This window comes from Mesocricetus auratus, unplaced genomic scaffold, assembly GCF_017639785.1.
Source record: "Mesocricetus auratus isolate SY011 unplaced genomic scaffold, BCM_Maur_2.0 Super-Scaffold_6731, whole genome shotgun sequence".
In the NCBI taxonomy this organism is placed as follows: domain Eukaryota; kingdom Metazoa; phylum Chordata; class Mammalia; order Rodentia; family Cricetidae; genus Mesocricetus; species Mesocricetus auratus.
This window is the reverse complement of record NW_024429185.1, coordinates 5,560,040-5,577,950: the sequence shown is the minus strand read 5'-3', so window position 1 is coordinate 5,577,950 and position 17,911 is coordinate 5,560,040. Positions and strand designations below refer to the sequence as shown.

General features: G+C 42.2%; 1 protein-coding gene and 1 pseudogene across 7 annotated transcripts in view; one reads left to right on the top strand and one right to left on the bottom strand.

Moving 5' to 3' along the window:
• Csgalnact1 (chondroitin sulfate N-acetylgalactosaminyltransferase 1) overlaps positions 1 to 17,911 on the bottom strand; it is a 340,304-nt gene that overhangs the window by 223,429 nt on the left and 98,964 nt on the right. The gene's annotated exons all lie outside the window — the stretch shown is intronic.
• LOC101829261 lies at positions 1,582 to 2,531 on the top strand (annotated as a pseudogene).

Genomic DNA, 17,911 nt, shown 5'->3' with positions numbered 1-17,911 from the left:
ACAACTTCTGAAAGAGTAAGTCAAAATAAAATAGTCATGAATGTATGTAAAGTAATGAATGCATTAGGATATACATTGGGCCATGATACAAAAAGTAGGATTTGAATACCTAACTCTAAGGAATGGAATGGCCAATTATGACAAATCCATATCACAGCATTCTACATTACTGTTTCAATTATGCCTAGGAGAAGTGTTTTTTTTTACTTGTTTTCTATTATTATCATGGTGGGTAGTTGTATCTGTACATTATGAGTAGGAGTACAGGTATCACATGCCATGAGTATGTATAGACATCAGAGGAAAATTTGTGGTCTCCCTCCTCCCACTGCAGGTGCCTGGGATCAAACAAGATCATAAGTGTCAATCAGGCTTGTATTGCAAGTGCCCTTGACTCATGAAGCCATCTTCCCAGCTCAGGAAATACGTGTGCCTATCTGTGAGTGCGTGTGTGTGTGTGTGTGTGTGTGTGTGTGTGAGTGTGTGTGTTCATATATAAGACTTAAAATAAATGCACCAAATGGTCAACAGTGAACATCACTATAATTTCCCTAGAAGTAGGTTATAGGTAACTAGTATTTTATTATTTAAAAGCATACTATTAAAAGTTATGCTTTTCTGTGCTTCCCACAGAATACCTAATTTCTTAGTCAGAAAAAAACAAGCCTGGAAGACAACCTTTAACCTCTCTTAAAAAGACAATAGAAAGAATAATGTTGCGGCTCACTAAGCCAAAACTCACCCTCAAACAGAAAACACAATGGGTAATAACCTCTGATGTATAATAGAAGACTTCACGTTGCAGATTAAAAATCACATAAGACATTATAAAAATGACTCAGTGAGTAAGGTGTTTGCTGGGCAAGTATGAGGACCTCACATGAAAGCCAGGTGTGGCAGCTCACGCCTATAATCCCAGTTCTGAAAAGGCAGACTGGAAGATCCTAGGACTTTCTGGCCAGGAAAACCTGGGAAAACTGGTGAGCTCCAGGTTTAATGAGAGATGCTATCCAAAAAATAACATAAAGAATGATTGAGGTAGACACCCATTGACCTCTGACCTCCAATAGGCACCTATACACACAGGGGCACATGCAAGACACACATGATGGTGTCTTATGAAGCTAAGACATAGCCTAAAATTATCACACTCTTATCCCAACATGAGCCATCGATGTCTTTCAAATATGCTGGCATAGACATGAACACAAAGCTCATCCAGGTTTGGGGTTAAATATGAAGTCTGCACACAAATGACGGGGCCCAATAAATGTTCTGTAACAGCATAGCCAGATTCATTAAGATGAACATGATCAGTAACCTTGATTTGAACATTATTAGATTGTCAGAGCAAAACACTGTAATTAACAGAGGCCTGCCTTTATTAGGGCAGGAAGTTGGGAAACAGGGCTTGCCAGTCACTTGATTTCTATACAATGAACAAAGGAAACAATGTCCTGGGATTATTAACAAATCCACTGGGAAAAGTAAATAACTCTAGGGATCGTGATGCAAGAGTATTAAGATCCAACAGCAGGGAAAAGCTCAGAAACCTTCTCATTAAGACATGAAGGAGGGAAAATGTCGGCTTTGGGAGAGAGCAGGATTTTGGGCTGCAGAGGCAGCACAGAGGAGGCATTTGTGACCTTCTACAACGAGATGAAACAAACAGAAGAGAGATTCACCTTCTATGTCCAAAAATCAGATTGAAAGATTGACTCGTCCTGGTTCCTCTTACTTTAATCTGAACCCATTTGAGGCTCTTCAGATAGATCCTGAGTGACAGATGAAGAAATAAAAAAGAGGTTTGCATTCTGACCAAAATCAAGACGGTGCTGACAGAGCACAGAAGGCTTTAGAAGCTGTGGGCAAAGTCTACAAGTTTCCACTGGATCAGGAACAAAAGGAGAGGGCCCTGGGTGCAGTTCAGGCAGGAAAAGAATACGTGGAACACACTGTTAAAGAGAAAAAAAACAGCTAAAGAAGGAAGGGTAGCCTACAAATGCAGAGGAAGATGATCCCGAACTGTTCAAACAGGAAGTCTGCAAACAGACCAGGAAACTGTTTGCTGAGCTGGAAATTAAAAGGTAAGGGAAAGAAGCCAAAGAAATGCATGGAAGGAAACGACAAAGAGAAGAGATCGAAGCTCAAGAAAAAGCCAAGTGAGAAAGGCAATGGCAGAAAAACTTCGAGGATGGGCAAGTGGACAGTTGGCGAAACTTCCAGGCAAATACAAAGGGGAAGAGGGAGAAAAATAGGATCTTCCTTTGGCCACCAAGAGTGACCGTTAGAGCCACAGCCACAGCCCTGCCTCCTTCTGCTTCAAGGACTCACTCTTTCTCCACCTCCACCCAACACAGAGTAGGGTTAGCTTTTAGTCTATTTTGTTTTCAATACAATTCAATATCAATCAAAGTAATTTGTACATGAGAGGAGGGGCTTGGTCTAACCGTCCCCTCTCCTCACCCACGGAACCACTGGGATCGGAAGGTGCCACTGACTCATGCTGCCCATTTTTGCCACAGCTGTAACTTAGTGCTTTGTATTTCACTGAGTTGTGGTGGCTTGAAGGTCATGCATAGTTTGTGGAAATCCTCCAATTAAACGTCTTGCTTACAGTGGTGTTGCCGTGACTCCAGACCAGCCTTGGCCACCATGGGAAGCCCTTTGCTTGCTTTTGGGCGTGCTGTCCTTGAAGCCCTAGATCCAGTAGGAGAGGCATTGTGGACTCACAGGGCGGCCACTTGATGCCCTGATGGAAGTCCTGTGGTGTCTGGCACAAGTCCTCCGACCGACCAATAAGCCAGAGCGGTATGAGGCTACCAGTCACTTAAACCTGTTCACTTTCCAAAGGGTGAGCCATCTTCCAGCCAATCCCACTGTGTCCTCACTTGTCTGCATTCATTACTGGTAATATTTTTTCACTCATGTATAATAAATTTTTATACCCACCCCCAAAAAAAAGACATGAAGGGGATGGGTCAACTGAAGACCAAAGAGATAAACATACTTAAGTACCAAATAGCTTGGCACAGACTAATTTAGACTGTCACAGAGACTAGGAGTGGAACCCACCCAGTACGAATGCTTACAAACTGAGGTCATTAACCTCCATGGAATCCAACTCCTTCTCCTATCAAGCTCAGAGCAGTTAATCTTGAAGGGGGAGTGTAGAGTGAGACACTAGGTATAGGACACCTAGTTCACAGCCCAGCACTGAAAGTTACAGGTCTCTTTTCTGTGGCTGTTCCCTATGGATTGGAACATTACCTTCTAGAGTGAGTGGGGAGAATCAAGAGGCTCATAAAACTCACAAATCCCCCTCCTGAGGCTATATAAGGATTAAATCATTACTGTGGGAGAGGAGACTCTTCAGTGATGAGGTACCCCACAGTTGCACAAAAGACTCCAGGGCACAGATTTTTGGTGCTGTCACTGCTGCTGTGAGCTTTTTAGTGATCCAGGCACCTTTGAGTCACATACCCTCTTGTAAGTAAATGAAGATCCAAGCTCCTATAAGCAACCCAAATGACTAGTTGGTTCACCATGCTGGACTTGGGGGAATCCTTTCTTTAATCTTTTGTTGACATCTTTACCTAGAGTCAAGGGAAATAATCTCATGGAAAGCAATGGAAATCTTGTTGAACTACCATAACTCTATGAAGAAAGGCCAGTCACCAGAGTCCTTGGTGCCATAGGAAACACTGTCCCTTTTCTGACCCAATGGAAAGTATGGGAAAATGCCTTGCTTGATGCTTGAGGGAAGCTGGCAGAGGTGAAAAGAAATGCTGTGTCAGCAACCTGAATGATGATGTGGGTGTTGCCTAGGGATAGTGAGTGTCTGCACTGCGTGCAAGAGTTGGCTTACACTGAGCCTACTATGTGCCAAGCCCTGAGTCTGCACAAAACTGAGGATGAAAGAATGAGTAAATAAAAAAATCCCGTCAGAGCAGGATTCGAGCAACCATAGAAGGGGTGTGGGGGAGAGTGTGTCGGAGAAAATTCAATAAACCTCTAAGTAAAAGGAAAATAAATTCAGTGAGAACTCAACAAATCTAGAATAAGCCTATTGAACATGACTTTAAAAGAGATGTCAAAGACAAAGAGGGAAGAAAATTGGCAGCGCTGGGAAGAATTAATGAAGACAAAAATCAATATTACTCAGTAACAAGATAAGAGAAAAATGCTAGAAATACAAGGTAAGTGTGTGTAATAAGTGAGTGTCACAGGGCATGCATTATGATGCTGAGGGAATTAGACAATGGCCTTCCAGGGAGAAGCAGGCTTGCAGACAATGGACTTGCAGGGAGAAGCAGGCTTGCCGACAATGGCCTTCCAGGGAGAAGCAGGTTTGCAGACAATGGACTTGCAGGGAGAAGCAGGCTTGCAGACAATGGACTTGCAGGGAGAAGCAGGCTTGCAGACAGTGGACTTGCAAGGAGAAGCAGGTTTTCAGACAATGGCCTTCCAGGGAGAAGCAGGCATGCAGACAATGACCTTGCAGGGAGAAGCAGGCTTGCAGCCAATGGACTTGCAGGGAGAAGCAGGCAGGCTAAGTTCTGGCCATCACCAGATGCTGATGGCTGACTGTGTGGTACCAGTGATCATTAGAGAGAGAAAGAGCAGTTCTGACAACTTGCCAGGGAGTCTGCAGAGAAGTAATAAAGTCTCAGTCTGCAGAAAGTAATAAAGACAATTTATAGAGCCACTGAGAATCAATAGCAACATTAAAATTGATCATGATTAACATTAAGGGTCGTTGAACTTGGAGTAATAATGAGTTCTTATTTTGAGAAAAATTGCATATAACAGGCATGGTGGATATTTATGTGAGTAGAGGCACCTTTGTGACTGGGTGGGAATGAGAAAGACAGGGTGTGAGTTTCAGTTGTCCCTGACATGCCACTTAAATTCTCTCGTGCTATTCTATCAGAATCATCTATGTATGGAAAAGATAAGTGAATATATAAATATCTGTATTCTTGATGCAGGTGACTATTCGTAGTCAATGGACAAAAGGTCTCGCAAACAAATGATGCTGACAAATACCATTTGGTGCTCAGGTCCTCAGAGAATACAGGAAAGGGTTCCTTTGGTCCTTCAAATGGTAAGTGGGGGAAGGCAGTTAAGTGACTTAGCTCACCCCAATCACCTGTGGGCCCGTCTGTCTACTGGTGTGGTCTAGGAACAACCCCCACTGAATACCTCACAAGCCCAAGACAGCCAAGCTCAGACTCCCAGGCCAGGTGTTCTGCAGCAGCAGAGACTTTCCTACTAGGTTCGGAGCGGTCAGCCACCACACGTCTTACACCCTTGACAGTGTATCACGATCAACACATTTAATAAATAGCCAACAAGCATTGGACCAAAACGTCCAAGTGTTTATTTCCTCTTAGAATGCTAATTTTTTGTTTTTCATTTGTCAGTTCTTCAGCTCATTTGTATATGCCTTAAGCACTTGCCAAATGGGCCAAATTGTATATTTCATTATAAATTCTATTTCTCACCAAACCAGAATTAGTTGTCAGGAGGACAGTGCATCATGAACTATATAAAACACAGTTGGCTAAATTTGTTATAACCTGTAAAATATGGATGTAGGGATTGAAAATATTTTAGACTGTCCAAAGAGTACTTGTGAAGGTCATATAATATAAGATACTGGATGCTGAAATCAAGACTACAGCTTACTTGAGGGATTTTATGGATATCTGAGAATATAGAAAGCTGCCCACCTAGCTCCAAACAAAAGCTGTTTGGGAAGCAATAAGAACTGCACAATGGGACATTTGTGTGTAAGAATGAGAAAGGCTCTCTGAGAAACTGAACCAAAAAACAGCTCTGCTCAGCCAAGACAAGTTCCAGGGGCACAGAGAGGCCAGGCTCTGATGCAAACCAAATGAAATGCACTGTTGTTAATGTTCCCTTCCCAAGCCCTTTGCTTTGTCTCCATAACGCAAGAATACTTAGCAGTTGGTGACTACAGAAACAATGTGCTGTGAATTTCACAGGAATTCCCATAGAAATCTGTTGTCCCTTCTAACATTATTTCCAGAGTAAGTACCATCTCCCTGGCTCTAACCCCTAACTGTTCCAGAGAACCTAGAAACCAATTATATTTCCAAATAGGTATTCGTATTATATCCAAAAACAAACCCAATTTTTGAAAAATTTAAGTTGAAAGGTGATCATCAAAAGTGAACATTTTCATACTTTGTAGATGAAGTATGTCATCCTGTGGAGAGCAACTCATAAACATTCATCAAAACTGGAACCTATACTGTGACCATTTTCAGATTTGATTCCATTTCTAGAAACTTACTGACAGACACTGAACTGCATGGGCTCACAGCTTACCTCCAGGACTTCATTATATCACAAGAATAAAAGCAGCCCAACCAACCACCAGTTGAAATGGATATGTGAATTATATAAATTAAATAAATTCATACCAAAATTCTATATAAAGTATTTTTAATTATATTAATTTGTAATTATATAAATAATCAAATATATAAAATTTATATATCAAAATTAATGTGTTGATCCACAAATCTGAATGCTCTGGAGCCAAAATTGGGACAGGTGAAAAAATCTCATGGTACTGGGTTTCTAAAAACAAATACTACTTATATATTTAAACAAATACTACTTACTGTTGTGTTTGAAAATGATAAGAATGTAAAGAAATACCCCACACACCGTTTAAATTACTATTTGTTAACTGTTGCATGCTAAGAATTGACCTTCAACATGTCACATGGATCATCTCATATGTTCCTCTCAGCAACTCTGGCTCTCAGCAACTCCTACTTTTCAGGTGACAAAACCAAGACACAATGAAGTATCCACAGAGCAACAGGCTGAAGTTCAAAGTCTTACCTGGTCTCAGAGCCCACTGTCTCAGCCCTGACTACACAGAACTATCTAGCACAGGGACTGGGATGTAGCTTGGTCATAGTTTGCCATGTATGAGGTCCTGATATAGATCATTAGCAATGGAAAAAGGAAGAGAGAGGAAGACTGTAGGAGGAAGTCTGATGCCGCCATTAAACATGTGACTTATTAGAGGCACATACAGATGAGGTAATAAAAGGGCGGTTTACCACACCGCTAACCACACCCACTTTAGGCAGGACTAAAGACGTATACGGCTGGACGTAAAGACGTATACGTACGTAGGCAGAACTACGTCACTAGCCAGGCCCACTTTTGGGCATGGCTGGGGCGTTACGGGGGAAGGCATAAAAGACAGCACACAGGAAGTCTCGCTCTCTTTTCCTGGAGTTCGGCTTCCGGTCCGGCAGCTAGCTGAGAACTGCTTGGCTCCTCTGGGTTTGGTATCTTGTGAGTAATTTTCTACATTAAATACTTAGCTTTACTGTCAGTAATTGTGTGTCGCGTATCGTTACAGCGTCCGTTGAAGCCTACAGAAGACAGAAAGAGAAAGCCACATCCTAGCCCACAATTCCAACAGAAGACCCTTGCTCTACCAGAGACTACACCAGTACTAGGAACACCAGGTATGACACCACCCACTACCTCTAACACTCCTTAGAACCCACACAGCTGTCCCCAACAGTACCCCCTCCCATCGCCATATCCCGGCCCACAACTCTGCCAAAAGACCCATGCTCTACCAGAGGCCAAGCTGGTACCCAGAACCCCAGAGACTACAAAGGCACCTGAAATCCCAGAGCCTATTCCAGAATCTAGAACCTAAGAGACCAGGCCAGTTTCCCAAACCCAAGAACCACAGAGGAAACAAGGGTACTCAAGACCTCAGAGGTCATGCAGGCTACCAAAACCCCAGTGGAGACACCCTACTGGGCCTGAAGACTCGCTGGTAACCAGAACCACAGGCCACTCAGGCCAGAAGACAAGAGAGGAAACAGAAACCAAGGGAAAAAACATTAAAAAAATAATCCACCCAACAAAGATAAACTCAGAAAACAGCAACTAAATCTACAATAATCCCAAACACAGATAACTACAGACCAGTTAAGAACACAGTAAACAACAGCCAGGCAATATGAGATTACTAGAACCCATCTATCCTACTACAGCAAGCCCTGGATATCCCAACACAGTTGAAGCACAAGAAAATTGCCTTAAAACCAATCTTATGAAGATGATAGAAACACTTAAAACATAAATGAATAAATCCCTTAAAGAAATTCAGGAAAACACAAACAGGTAAAGGAATGAATAAAACTGTTCAAGACCTAAAATTTGAAATAGAAGCAAATAAAGAAAATACAAACTGAGGGAATCCTGGAGATGAAAAATCTAGGTAAGAAACCAGGAACTACGTCACCAACAGAATACAAAAGATGGAAGAAAGAATCCTTGTCATTGAGGATATGATGGAAGAAATTGATACATTGGTCAAAGAAAATATTAAATCTAAAAAGTTCCTAACACAAATCATCCAGGAAATCTGGGACACCATGAAAAGACCAAACCTAAGAATAATAAGAATAGAATGAAAGAGTCCCAGCTGAAAAACCCAGAAAATATCTTCAACAAAAATCATAGAAGACAATGTTACTAACCTAAAGGAGGAGATTCTATAAAGACACAAGGAGCTCACAGAACACCATAGATTGAACCAGAAAAGGAAGTCCCCCTGCCACATAATAATCAAAACACTAAATGTATAGAACAAAGAAAGAATATTAAAGCTGCAAGGGGAAAAGGACCAAGTAACATAAAAAGGCAGACCTATTATATTTACACTGGACTACTCAACATAAATCCTAAGAGCCAGAAGAGCCTAGCAGATGCGCTACAGACTCTCAGAAACTACAGGTGCCAGCCCAGACTACTATACCCAGTAAACTTTCAATCACTATAAAGGGAGAAAGCAAGATATTTCATGTAACACAAATAATATAAACCCAGAGACAGATATTGAGGTTCAAGCTGAAGATCAGAAAAGCAAGTCAGGCAAGCCAATAGCTCATACCTCTACCTCAGACTGAATTGGGTGATCCTGTCTCCACAAATCCTCAGAGTGCAATCCTCAGAGGCAATATGCAATGTACACTGCTCTCCACCAACTCTCAGACTGCAATCCCCTGAGTTCCTGTCTCCCTCCACTTTATATTCCTCTCTTTGCCCAACCACATCACCCCTGTCTCCACCTCCCTAGCGCAGAGATTAAAGACCTGTGATCTCAAGTGCTGAGATCTCCTTTGTGTGAGCTGTTTCTCTTTTAGACTGGATCAATTTTGTGTAGCTCGGTGTGGCCTTGAACTAACAGAGATCCTTCTGCCTCTGTCCCAGGAGTCCTGGGATTAAAGGTGTGTACCACCAGCACCTGTTCTCTATGGCTAGTTAGTATGGCTGCTGGGATTAAAGGCATGTATCACCACTGCATGGCTCTATGGCTGTGGCTAGCTTTGAATTTTGATCTTCAGTGGATTTATTAAATCATAAATAATATATCACCATAATTACATGACAAAGTCAAATTAAAACAATATCTATCTACAATGAAGCCCCGTGGAGAGTCCTGGAAAGAAAACTCCAACCTGAGGAGATTAACTACACCTGTGAAAACACAGGGAATAAATAATTTCACACCAGCAAAACTAAAAGAAGCACACACACATACATACACACACACACACACACACACACACACACACACAAAACCACCACCACCAGCAGCAACAATAACAACAAAATAACAGTAATTAAGAATTACTGGTCATTAATATTGCTCAATATCAACAGACTCATTTCCTCCAATAAAAAGACACAAAATAGCAGAATGGATGAGAAAACAGGATCTAGCCTTCTGCTGTCTCCAAAAAGCACACTTTAACAACAAAGACAGACATTACCTCAGAGTAAAGAGTTAGAAAAAGATTTTCCAATTTTAAGTTCTACTAAAGAGCTATAGCAATAAAACCCACATGGCATTGGTATAAAAACAGACAGGTGGATCAATGGAATCAAATCGAAGACTTAGATATAAATCAACACTCCTATGGACACCTAGTTTTTTAACAAAGAAGCCAAAATTATACAATGGAAAAAAGAAAGCATCTTCAGCAAATGGTGCTGTCATAACTGGATGTTTACATGTAGAAGAATGCAAATAGATCCATGTCTATCACCCTGCACAAAACTCAATTCCAAATGGATCAAAGACCTCAACATAAAACCATATACACTGAACCTGGTAGAAGAGTAGGGAGGAATAGCCTTGAATGCATCAGCACAGGAGACAACTTCCTGAATTGAACACCAATAGCACAAACACTAAGGTTGACAATTTATAAATGGGACCTCATCAAATTGAAAAGCTTCTGTAAAGCAAAGGACACTGTCAACAGGACAAAACCGTAGTCTATAGAATGGGAAAAGATCTTCACCAACCCCACATCTGACAGAGGGCTGATCTCCAAAATTTATAAAGAAGTCAAGAAATTAGACATCAACATACCAAATAATCCAATTAAAAGATGGAGTAGAGATCTAAATAGAGAATCTTAAACAGAGGAATCTCAAATGACTAAAAAGCACATAAAGAAATTTTGGGGGGAACTAGAATTGGAATGTAAAAACTAAATTAATTAATTAAAAAGAAATGTTCAACATGCTCAGGTGTCAGGGAAATGCAAATGAAAATGACTCTGAGATTCTGTCTTATACCTGTCAGAATGGCTAAGATCAAAACACAAGTAACAGCTCATGTTGGAGAGGATGTGGAGTTAGGGGGACACTCCTCCACTGTTGGTGGGAGTGCAAACTTGTACAGCCTTTCTGGAAATCAATATGCAGTTTCTTAGAAAACTGGGATTCAATCTAACTGAAGACCCAGTTATACCATGCCTGGGCATATACCCAAAGGCCAGTCCATCATACCACAAAGACACTTGCTCAACTATGCTCATAGTAGTTTTATTTGTAATTGCTAGAACCTAGAAACAACCTAATTTCCCTCAAACAAAGAATGGATAAAGAAAATGTGATAAGTTTTCACAATGGAGTATTACTCAACCTTAAAAAAATATCATGAAATTTGCAGACAAATGGATGGAACTAGAAAAAAAAACCATCCTGAGTGAGGTACGTACTCACTTATAAATAGATATTAGCTGCAAAGTAAAGGAGAATCAAGCTAAAATCCACATACCCAAAGAAGCTTAATAACAAGGAGCACTCAAGAGGGCAGGCACATGAAACTCCATGGGATGGATACATAGAATGGATAAAAAGGTAGAAGGGGCAGGAGGGATCAGGTGGGGGAAAGATGGAGGGAGAGAGTACTGGGAGAGACAAGGGTATCTCTGGGGTGAGCTAGAAATCTAGTGCAGTGGAAACTCCTAGGACTCCTAGCAATGGGGGATATGAGGCCTGAACTAGACATATTACCTGGTTACAGGAGATGGCCAATTCTGGCTTCGTATCCCCCATTGTCTCTCCCAGCCACAAAACTTTCAACCTACAATTTGTACTGCTTACAATTGTGCCGGGGTAAAGATAGAACAGAAATTGTGAGAGTAGCCAACCAATGACTGGTCTAGCTTGAGATTCATTTCATGAAAATGTCCACTGCTGACACTGCATGGAGGGCCAGAACACAGAGGCCAGATAGCAGAGACTTAGAATAGAACCAAACACAACTGGCGAAAAAGAAGACAGTGAAATGATTTCTAATGATATTCTGCTCTACTCATAGATTGGTACCTAGCCCAATTGTCATCAGAGAGGCTGCACTCAGAAACTACTGGAAACAGATGCAGAGACCCACAGCCAAACATTAGACAGAGCTTGGGGAATCCTGTGGAAGAGGTGAAGGAAGGATTGTGGGAGCGAGAAGGGTCAAAGACACCACAAAATAAATATCAGAATCAACTAACCTAGGCTCGTAGGGGCTCAAGGAGACTAAACCAACAACCAAGGAACCTGCACGAGACTGACCTAGGCACTCCGCATATATGTTGTAGCTGAGTAGCTTGATGTTTTTGTGGGTCTCTTAACAATGGGAGTAGGGCTGTCTCTAACTCAATTGTCTGATTTTTGGACTGTTTTTCCTATTGGGTTGCCTTGGGTAGCTTTAATATGAGGGGAGGTGTCTAGTCTCACTGCAGCTGGATATACTATGGCTGATTGATATCCACGGGAGACCTGCCCTTTTCTGAAGAGAAACAATGGAGGAGTGGATGGTGGTGGTGGGACGTGGAGGAGAGGAGGGAGGGGAAATTTTGGTTAGGATCTAATATATGAGAATAGAATAAATTCAATTTTTTAAGAAAGGGAAGGCCACCTTAAAGCAGGACAGTCAGTACAGCATGGATAGATGGAGGCAGAGGACTTGCTTTTACCCAGATCTCTGGAATTCTGTCACAAGTGTAAGCTGTCTAGAAATAAAAACTCACTCATTGTTTGCTTGGATAAATTGGCAAGAAAGACCCTGCCAACATCACTAGATATGAATTATGCATTTCTAAGAAATGTAGTTTTATTCTCATATTTACTTGTATAATTAAGCCCCTGTTTTTCAGGGACTTGAAAATGAAAAACATAATTCTTTGTATACAAAATTCACAGATAGGAGCATGGAAATGTTCAAAGCAGTCACAGAGAAATGATAAAATATGCACACTCATGTAAACACGCATGCATGTGCACATATATACCCATATACGTATGCATATGTACATGTACATATGCACACATATATGCATATATACACATGTTGCACACGCATGCACATGTGTGCACACACGCATTATATTTATTTCTATGAGTGAGGGCTGAGTGTTAACCCATTACAGAGTAACATACAGTAGAAACTTTTGACTTTACTTCTACATAAAGGAAGAAATTAAATGTATTCCAGGTAGTGAAAATAAAAGCATATTGCCCATCTATTACCAACAGTAACAGAGAGATACAGTATTTTTATAGAAATATTTACCCTAAGATATGAAGTTACACCATCATCAGAAGGGTACCATAGAGTTGTGATGCATATGTACTCTTCTGAAACACAAGACCCACAGCACAGAAGCTGCTTGTGAAGCCTGAACATGAGCCATCTCTGGGGACACAGTTCAAATGCTCAGGCTCAGCGGGCCCGAGCAGGACACCAATACTCTGCTCTTCTCACAAGCTCCCTAGTGACTACCACACCAAAGCTGATAGGCAACAATGTGAACCGAAACATGCTAAATGATGTTTAACTAAACACAGCACTCACTTGAGACATCAAGATGAGGAACTACGTTGCAACTATTAGGGTCCTTCAAATGCAGGAAAGGAAAGGGATTTTCTCTTAGAAACTGTGAGCACTGTGAACTTCAGGGAGAATAGTCGCCTGTGAGTCCTTTGCTTTCAAATCTGGACACTAGCTAAAAGTGACTCAACACAGTTTTCAAAGATTCAGGAGGGTTATAATTAATGAATAGTTAAGAAGGGCTAGGAAGCAGCCTATCGTTGTATGTTTAAGAGCACAGGTTTGAAGCACTTACATTTATAACTTAAAATTCATCTGATGAGCATAGATGATGTGCTAGGAATTACAGAACTCAAGAAGTCGAGGACAGGGTCAGCGTGGTTGTCCCGTGTCCTCTGGTGGCCTTAGTGAAATATGCACCATGATGTACAGAGACAGGCTCTACTAGAAAGAGTGTCTAAAACTGGAAACGATATACTAAAACGATGACATTCACATCTAAGCAACTGGCGCACAGGACATGGAGCAAGGAACATACATGCATTGGGGTGGGGGCTGGAGGTAGTGATTTCAGCAGAAGTGAATGCTGCCTTCTTAGAAAAGGCAAAGAACACATGTATACATATACCACAGAACTATAGCTGGTGTGGTGGTACACACCTGTAATTCCAACAGTCAGGAGTCAGAGGCAGGAGAATCATGAGTTGGAGGCCAGTCTGGGGTAAGTTCCAGGCAAGCTTAGGGAGAGTGATGAGACCCCAATTTAAAATAAAGACAAGGAGAGGAAGAAAGACGGTAGAATGGAGTGGCAAGCCGGCAGCAGGAATGTGAGCGTGCTGCTCAGCCTACAGGCCAGGCCTGAAGCGCAGAGCCACCGTTGCAAGCAGAACTAGAGATGCCACAACAGCAACAGGTATGGCAGGAGGGGTGGCAGCTCAGGACAAAGGAGCATGTCCCTATTGAGTAGAGACAGATCTTGGCTTCTGGGAGGCTTAGGCCACCATGAGGCCCTCCTGGTGCTGGCTCTGCTGCTGATGCTTGTGACACTTGTCCTGCTTGGGGTTGGATAGCATGGGGTGAAGCACCACCCACAGGCTGCAAACACAATGGTCAAGCCTGGGGTACTGACAGAGTGACTGGTGCCAAGGACCAGGTTTCCAGAGCAGCCTGGAGCTCTCCCAGGTCCGACCCCTGGGCATGCTGCCCAAGCACGTGATCACCCTAACTCCCAGCAACAACAAGGTATCTGAGATGAAGAATGGTTCGTTTCCTGCGTTAAGCCTCCCCGAAACACGTCTGTGATCCATACTGCCGCCAGAAACCGTGAATATGGAAACAGTGTTGATGCTCATGATCTGTGGTGCTGCCGTAGGTCATGCTGCTGTCTACGGTCATCGGAGCTTCTTTTGCAGTGGTGTTGATGAACTGCAGACTCATAACTGAGAGTCAGAGAGACTGAAGGCTTCCGTGCCAACCTCTCCCCCACTCCCACTCTCCAAAACAAACAGTTCAGACATGAAACTACTGAAGAGAGTCCTTAAAAACTGTAATAAGGATGCTAACGTGCAGCTCTTCACAGTTGGCTTCTGGGGGATGAGGTGAGATACAGGACACTCAGTTTTCTTTAAGAGGGTGGCCACCAAAAGTTTGACCATGATCCAGTGAGTATCTGTACAACACAAATTGGAGTTCGGAGTGTTTTGGGAGGGTTGTCTTGGGGGGGGGATACATTGGAGGAATGGGAGGCAAGTGTGACTGGGGTGCGTTACATGAAGTTCTCAATTAATAAAAAACATTATGTTGGGGGGGGCAGATAAAGAAACTCAGTACGAGGAAAGCAGCATAAACCTGTGCCCTCTGGGACATGGGCAGCATAAGACCCATGAAAACCGCAACACGCATCCGGGCGTTGGTGGCGCACGCCTTTAATCCCAGCACTCGGGAGGCAGAGGCAGGCGGATCTCTGTGAGTTCGAGGCCAGCCTGGTCTACAAAGTGAGTTCCAGAACAGCCTCCAAAGCTACAGAGAAATCCTGTCTCGAAAACCCAAAAAAAAAAAAAGAAAGAAAGAAAGAAAAGAAAACCGCAACACGCATCCCTGTGCCTAGCTTGTGTGTATTCTGTGAGCACCAAAGCAAGGTTGTGTAGCAAGTGGTATGAACTCATGTAAATGTACAGTTGTGTGTTAAAACTGAGCTGCTGGAAGTCCTTGAGAAAAGGAGTTATCAAGTGATTCTAAAGGAAGTAACAGCTCCAGAATACCAAGGAATACAGAGGGAAAAGTAGTCCCAGGGCTGGATGGGGCACAGGAGTGGAGAGCTCTGAAGTTGACATTCCCTGTCTCAGGTTTATTAACTGGTCTAGGGTCCATCCACCCAGTGAATAGTTTAGGCTTATTCTTGTCAACCAAAACACTCAAAGATAATGTTCTAATAAAAATTAGAACAAACTCTTGGTTGTGGATCAAGGTATGAGCTCATTTCTGTTCCTTCCTCAACAATCGTGAACTAACCCTCTGAATCCACAAGTCAAATGAAATATGTTGTTTTATGAGTCTCCTTGGTCATGGTGTTTCATCACAGCAAGAGAATAGTAGCTAAGGCAGTTTCTATCAACCATCTCTCTGCATTGAACTTCCTCTCTCTAGACATGGTAATCTATGTAATAGTTCAGAGACTGCCTAAGCTCACCCTTCTTATTACAGCCATGGAAATGAATTATGAACTGATGACAACTGAACCCTTCCAGTCCTTCTAACATGCTCCACCCCCAGATCTGCTGTTGCACATGATGAAACCATGAGCCCTCCTACACAGCCAAATCAAAACACTTCTGTTCTCCAGTTTGCTTCTCCTTTACCTACAATTCTAGTCAGTGGTCGTCTTCTCTCGGTTTCCATATTATCAGATCTTTATAAATGAATCTAAGAAATACTTTGTTCCTTACTAGGGCCTGAGGATCTTGCTTCATGAGCATATAGAGTGTTCCTTCAACTGTAACTTTCTCATCTCTGAATTTTAGGGGCCTGTTCTTTGCCTTGCAGGCTCCATTTTTATGAGCCCTGTGTGCCTTGGGGCTCTGCTCTTGGCCTTCATCCAGCCCTATTTCTTTACATCCCATCTAAACCATTTTAAAATCAAATGAGGTCTTTGGTCACACATTTCTCTAGAGCTTCTATGTTTCCATCCAGTCACTCACCCGTATCTCCATGTGGTTACTAAGAACATAATAAAGGCTTTACTAGTCAGGGTTCTCTAGAGAAACAAAATGTATAGACTAAATATATATTGAGCACACACACACACACACACACACACACACACACACACACTAGACTTGCTTACATTCTGTGGTACTGCTACTCCAACAACGGCTGTCTACCAATTAAAGAATCCAATAGTTGTTCAGAACACAAAGCTGGATGTCTTAGCTGGTCTTCAGTATAGCTCAGAATCACAAAGAAGTAGGCTCTAATACTAGTGAATGAATGGATTTGCCAGGAAGAGTGTAAGCAAGCAGGCAAAGAGCTAACGACTTCTTCCATGTCCTTTATATAAGCTGCCAGCAGAAGGTATGGCCTGGATTCAAGGGGATCTTCCCTCCTCAAAAGATCCAAATTAAAAGTGGGTCTTCCACTTCAAATGACTTAATTGAGAAGAAAACCCCTCACATGCATACCCAGATACTTTGGTTTTAGTTAATTTCAGATGTGCCACCAAGAATAGCCATTGCAATGGCTGTAGTTGTAACTGTCTAACTTGCACCCATGATTCCTCCTTCTTCCTCCCTAGGGGAATTTTTGCTTCCTTTCGAGAAACCAGTTCAGATGATTCACATACAATGAGGCCTAGTTCCTCCCTCAGGGATATAAGCTTTTATCCTGAGCTGTGAGTTCTGACATTTCCAGTGTGCTCCTCTCACAAAACCCTGCCTTGTTCAGAGTCTCCAAAAGCACTCCTCCTGATGGCTTGGAGAGGGTGTGAGAAGCCCCATACCATGACATAAAGCTGAGTCATTAAGTCAGAAGCAGTCACCGGACATAATGTTTTCCAGCTGTTCTCCAAATAAAAAAATGAATAGCAGAAACCACACGTGCTCATCACTTCCTACAAGGACATGTTCTGTTAGTTCGGTAATGAGCTTTGAATTGAAGACAAAAGGAGGAAACATGTAAGTACACTCAATGTTTAACACTGAAAACCGGGTCAGTTTATACTGTAAATTCATACTGGTCAATGTGAGGCTCACTGGAAAGAGAAAAAACATTCTACCACACATATGTAAGTCCAGTCACAATGGCCCCACCCATTCAGGGTTAAGCAAGCAGTGTGCCTCAGTGTCTCCATTTCTAAAATGGAAAATGTAAATGATCTTCAAAGTTTTAAATCAAGTCATTTATTTTTAAAAGTGCCAAGAATGGAGGCTGGAAAGATGATGGTTCAGCAGTTAAGAACACTGGCTGCTCTTCCGAAGGACACAGCTTCAAATTCCCAGCATCTACATGCTAGCTCCCATTTGTCTATAACTCCAGTGTCAGGCAATACAATGCCCTCTTCTGGCCTCCACAGACACCAGGCAGGCAAGGGATACAGGCATCCATTCAGGCAAAACACTCACAAATGTAAAATAAAAATAAGTTTTGAATGTAAAATAAAAAGTGCCAAGTACAAAACTTGTTTTCTCTAGCCTTTTTTTTTTTTGGTTTTTCGAGACAGGG